Here is a 5,323-nt window from a genome sequence, read left to right as displayed (position 1 = left end):
AATCTCATGTGCTATTTATGTTATAGTACTTATTACATTTTATTCTAGCTGCTTCCTCTTCTAAAATATAAGCTCTGTGAGAGTAGGGACTATGCATTTTTCACCATTGTAGCCCCAGTTCTTACAGTATCCATAGTAAGCAGGTACTGTATATGACTAAACATAATGCAAGATTTTTAAAAAGAATCTCTCAAAAAAGGGGAAAGCACTTTCCACTTAAGTTCTTACAAAAGTTCTTATACTGTGGTACATTTTCTCAAAATTTTTTTCTTTTTTCTTTTTTTTGTTATTTTTTTTTATGGTTACATTGGTTAACAAAACCCAATAAGTTTCAGCTGTACATTTTAACAGTAAGGCGCATATATATATATATATATATATATATATATATATTTACGCTGTGTGTTTACCTCCCATAGTTATATTTCTTTCTGTCACCACATATTTGACCCCCTTTACCCCATCTACCGCCCCTTCCCCCCAACCCCTACTCTCTGGTAACCACTAGTCTATAGTCCATGTCCATGAGTCTCTGTTTGTCCTGTTCATTTGTTGCTTTTAGGTTTATATCTCACATATAAGTGATAGCATGTGATTTTCAACTTTTTCTGTCTGGCTTATTTCGCTTAGCATGGTTATCTCAAAGTTCATCCATGTTGCCTCAAATGGCAGTATTTCATCTCTTCTATGGCTGAGTAATATTCCATTGTATATATGTACCACAGCTTCTTTATCCAATCATCTATCATAGGACACTTTAGTTGCTTCCATGTCCTGGTCACTGTGAATAATGCTGCTATCAACATTGATGTGCAAATATCTTTTCAGGTATGGGTTTTCAAGTCTTCGGGATAAATACCCAGTCGAGGGTCAATTTTTTTATTTACTAGCTGGAAATGACCTAATTAAATGTTTGTATGCTTGTAAAGATTATCTTTTGGAATTAGTGAAATTAGAGGCAAAGACATTTAAAAACATTTAGTTGCCTGTGTTTTGGGGGTTGTGAACGCATAGTCGTAAGGGTTGGTTGTCCCTATAAATGAGGCTTTTAAAAGGAGATGGGAAAAAAAGGAGATGAAGACTGAAGAAAAAGGCTTATTATAAAGTTCACTTTAAAAAGTCACGCAGCTATTCAGAGGCGAAGATGGAGCACTTTCCTGGTCAAAGCTACTGTCTCCTGCCCAGAACTGCTATAATAGCCTCCTAAATGGTGCCTCTGAACCCTCTCTTGTCTATTTTCCACCTGTTCTCCATCAACATCCAGAGTGGTCTTTTCAACATTCAAATCCCCTACTTAAAAACCTGCACTCATTTCCCAATTGATATGCGAATGAAGATCAAAATCCTTAACAGATTGAGTACGTTCAGGGTGGCATGGCTGTAGACCGAGCTTTTCCTAATAGCCCTCATTAGTTATAGTTACAACTATAAACTCTGAGGGCAAGACCCAAGTCATATTTTGCTCACCTTTGTATTTCTAACATCTAGCAATGTATTTCTAACATCTAGCAAAGTAACTGGCATAGGTAATGTGTAAACATCTGTAATTAGTTGAAAAAAGAATGAGCCCCTTCAACAAGAGTGAATTATCTATCCAGTGGTCTAACAGAGTAACCTCTAATATTTGTAATTTTCAGTTTCTGGACACCCAAACTTTACTTTGAATTTGATGAGAATTGACCATTTAACTTCCTTAAGACCATTTAGCTCTATGATTCTGGGATCAAATACCTTAAATGAAGTCTTATTTAGAGAGTCTCATTTTTAGATGTCTTTTATCAAGCTAGTCTTCAATAACTGATATCTGCTATCTGGTTCTCTGAAAAGTCCATCATCTCCACCTTATTTCAAGCTGGTATTTATCACATGAGAACCCTTTACCTGAGCTCTCTTGGCCAGGGTCCTTGTTGAGAGTTTCCAAGTTTTCCCCTTGATTAATGACACTTCAGGTTCCCTAATTGGAAATGAGGGATCACTTTCCAGTATTTGTATCTGACATAGAGGAGGAACATAAACTGTGCAGCACATATTTCATGAAATTTCTTTGGAGAATAAAGTGTTGCTACTTCGTCTCATTTAGTTCTGTAGCTTGTGTACTTCTTGTAAAAATGAAGAGTACAATCAGTCCTATCTGTGGTTCTGCATCCCAGATTCAACTAATATTTGGAGAAAAAAGTTACATTGTTACTGACCACTATGTAGTTTGGCCTGTGGTATTTGCATCGGTACTGACTTTTTTTTTTTCCTTGTCATTACTCCCTAAACAATATAGTATGACAACTACTTACATAGCATTTACATTATATTAGGTATTATAAGTAATATAGAGATGATATGTGTAGGTTATATGCAAACACTACAGACATTTTATATAAGAAACTTGAGCATCTATTTCAGAATTACTAAGCATCTGTATCTCAGTTATATAGCAGAAACTGCCAGCTTCTGCAGTGTGTACTTCACGTAATCTGGTTGTGAAGTAAAGCCGAGTTAACAGCAATTTTATCTCCCAGTGATAGAATGCTCTGTGCAAAGCGTCCTGCCTATAACACATTTGGAGAAAGTTGTTATCAGAAGTTGTGTCTTGCACAGAGAAACCATGATGCTCTACATCCCCAGGTTATTTCCTTACTGCCTGGCCACTGCCTAATCCCGAGTTCTAATCCTACAGAACTCTTTGTTCCCTAAATGCCATTCATATCTTCTTTCTCGTTCTTCCTGAAGGTCGCCATAGTTATTTATTTTAAAAATCACTGAGTTAAAAAGGAAACTGTCTTTCTATATTTCTCCATAATAGTTATTAACATCCAACATAGTATTGTATTTGTTCCAATGATTTACTGTCTGTTTCCCCTTATTAAAATGTATGCTCCATGATGAAAGAATTTTTGTCTGTTTTATTCATTATTGTAGTCCTAGTGTTTAGAACAGTGCTTAACATATAGTAAGTGCTTAATAAATCCAAATGCCTGTTCATGAAACTACTGATGCATAATATATAGAATAAAGAATATTCAAGATTAACTATATCACGCATAGGTTTGAATGAGATTCTGCATTTCAAGTTGCTGAACAAAATGTTCAGAGTTAAGAAAAAAAATGCATAACAAGCCACTACTTTGGAAGAGAATATTGACGTAGAAGAAATAAGGTGCAGAATTATGAAATTTAGAATGGAAATATCACTGAGGAGTGAGCACTTGGAGACAGACAGGCTAGGTATAGCTGCATATCACACATGCATCTGCAGCCTTGGTTGCTAGAAATAATTGCCCTGAATATTTTCCGGGAGTATTACTCTATCCTTGATCTACTTGGTTCCCTTTGCCCTTAGGGCTTGACTACTTTGGCTTGCTTCCTTGGCAGAGAGGTATAGGAGATGATAGCAGGGTCAAGAGCTTTATAACAATGGGAATGAGGTGAGACAATCTCCTGGGGGTGAGGACCGGGCTGCAACAGCAGTTTCAGGATCCTGGTTCCACCTGACTAGACCTATGAAGGTTCTGGTTTCCCCAGGGTCTTCTTGGAGAAGCCAGGTAACAGAAGTCAGAAATGCATGAGACTCTTACAGCCTCTCCAGAGATGTTGCATGTGACCAAGAAACCACTTGGGTCTCTTTGAGAAGCCGTGTCCCCTTTCCCCTTACTCTTCCTTCCCTGGATAGGGAGTACTCGTCTCTCCTCACCACCCAACCCTCTCTATGCACAATAAAAATGAACTCTCTAAGATTTGTCTGAGGCTTTGTTTTCTAGAAAACCCAGGCTAAGACATAAAGAGGAAGAAGTTGTCACAATTTGGTTTCAGAAAGATTACACTAAACTACAGACATATCCTTAGAGTTTAAATCTTTCTCTTATTGCTTACTGAAAAAAAGTATGTTGGCACTACAACATAGTTAAAATAGTAATATCTAGAAAATGTCAAATAATCATAAAGTGAAAAATTGGTAGAAACTCAAGCAAAGACTAAAAAATATGAAGACAAATTATTGGCATCAGAAAGACCGGTCTAAAATTCATTCATTCATTCAGTCAGTCAACAAAGAGTACACAAGATTAATGTAGGTGCTGGAGACATAGAATAAATAAGACATATTGGCCCTTCCCCAAGGAGTTTAAATATTACCGGAGGAGACAAATGATAAACAAAATAAAGTATTTAATATAATATCCTATGGTAATAAATGATATGAATAAAAATAAAGAGGAGGGGATAGATAAAGAATAATGAAATACCCCTTTAGGTAGTGTGGTTAGGAAAGGCCTTTTTGGGAAGGAAACCTAAGCAGAAACCTGAATGAAGAGAGGTATCCATGTGAAAATCCAAGAACTAGTATTCAACTAGGCACACTCATAGGTCGTTTATCTTAGCTTTGAGCTGAGAATAAATCAATAGAGCAAGGAAAGGAGAAAAGTTTTTGCTTTTTGTTTCTGATCTTAAAATCATCTAATCCCGAACCTCTTCTAAATTCCTCTTGGTGGCTGATTTTGTTTTGTAATTTGATCAGTTTAGTGAAAGTTGAAGTTACTTCCTTCTTTTTCAATGCAAGATTATTTCTAATCATATTCTAGCACCACACTTTGCCTGGTATTATTGCTATTTATTTATGCATCTCATATCCATGTAATACAGAATATGCTCTGAAAGCAAATCCATATATTACATGCCCTGAAATATCTAGCACAGAGTAAGCAAGTAATTATTTGCTGAATTTAAATTTTTATTTTTAATGCCATAGGATCAAATCATCTAGCACCTTAAAATTCCTAAATCACAAATAAGAGTTCAGTTTAGCCTCTTTGAAGCTATATTTTTGCATGCGCTGATTTTTTAAAAAGTAAAATATCTGGTCCTGAACAAGTTTACCTCTTTGAGCCTCAGTGTAGAGCACTTAGGAATAACAAGTCATACTTTACAGTATTTATTGGTGCAAGAATTTAAAAAAGAACATAAATTATCTAGTATAGGATCAAACACATAGTAGTATTTAATAAATTGTTATTTGATAAAGAAATTAGTAATATTCAAGATTGATCTAAAACCAGGTTATTTAATCATGTAAAGAATGTTCCAGTTATTTGTTAACAGCATTTGTTATTAGTTATTTCCTACAAGGACAACATAATATCATTGCAAGATTCTTTTTAAAATCAGAATTATTGAAATAATTGCATGCAATAAAATCAATCAGTTTTCAGTGTACGGTCTTTGAGAATACATACAGTTGTGTAATCGTCACCACAATTAATTTGTAAAATACTAACATCACTGTAAAAACAATCCTTATACCCCTTTTGCGTTCACTTCCATCCTTCCACCCCCA

Source organism: Rousettus aegyptiacus, unplaced genomic scaffold, assembly GCF_014176215.1.
Source record: "Rousettus aegyptiacus isolate mRouAeg1 unplaced genomic scaffold, mRouAeg1.p scaffold_m13_p_6, whole genome shotgun sequence".
In the NCBI taxonomy this organism is placed as follows: domain Eukaryota; kingdom Metazoa; phylum Chordata; class Mammalia; order Chiroptera; family Pteropodidae; genus Rousettus; species Rousettus aegyptiacus.
The sequence above is the reverse complement of the archived record's forward strand: the minus strand, read 5'-3'. Positions refer to the sequence as shown.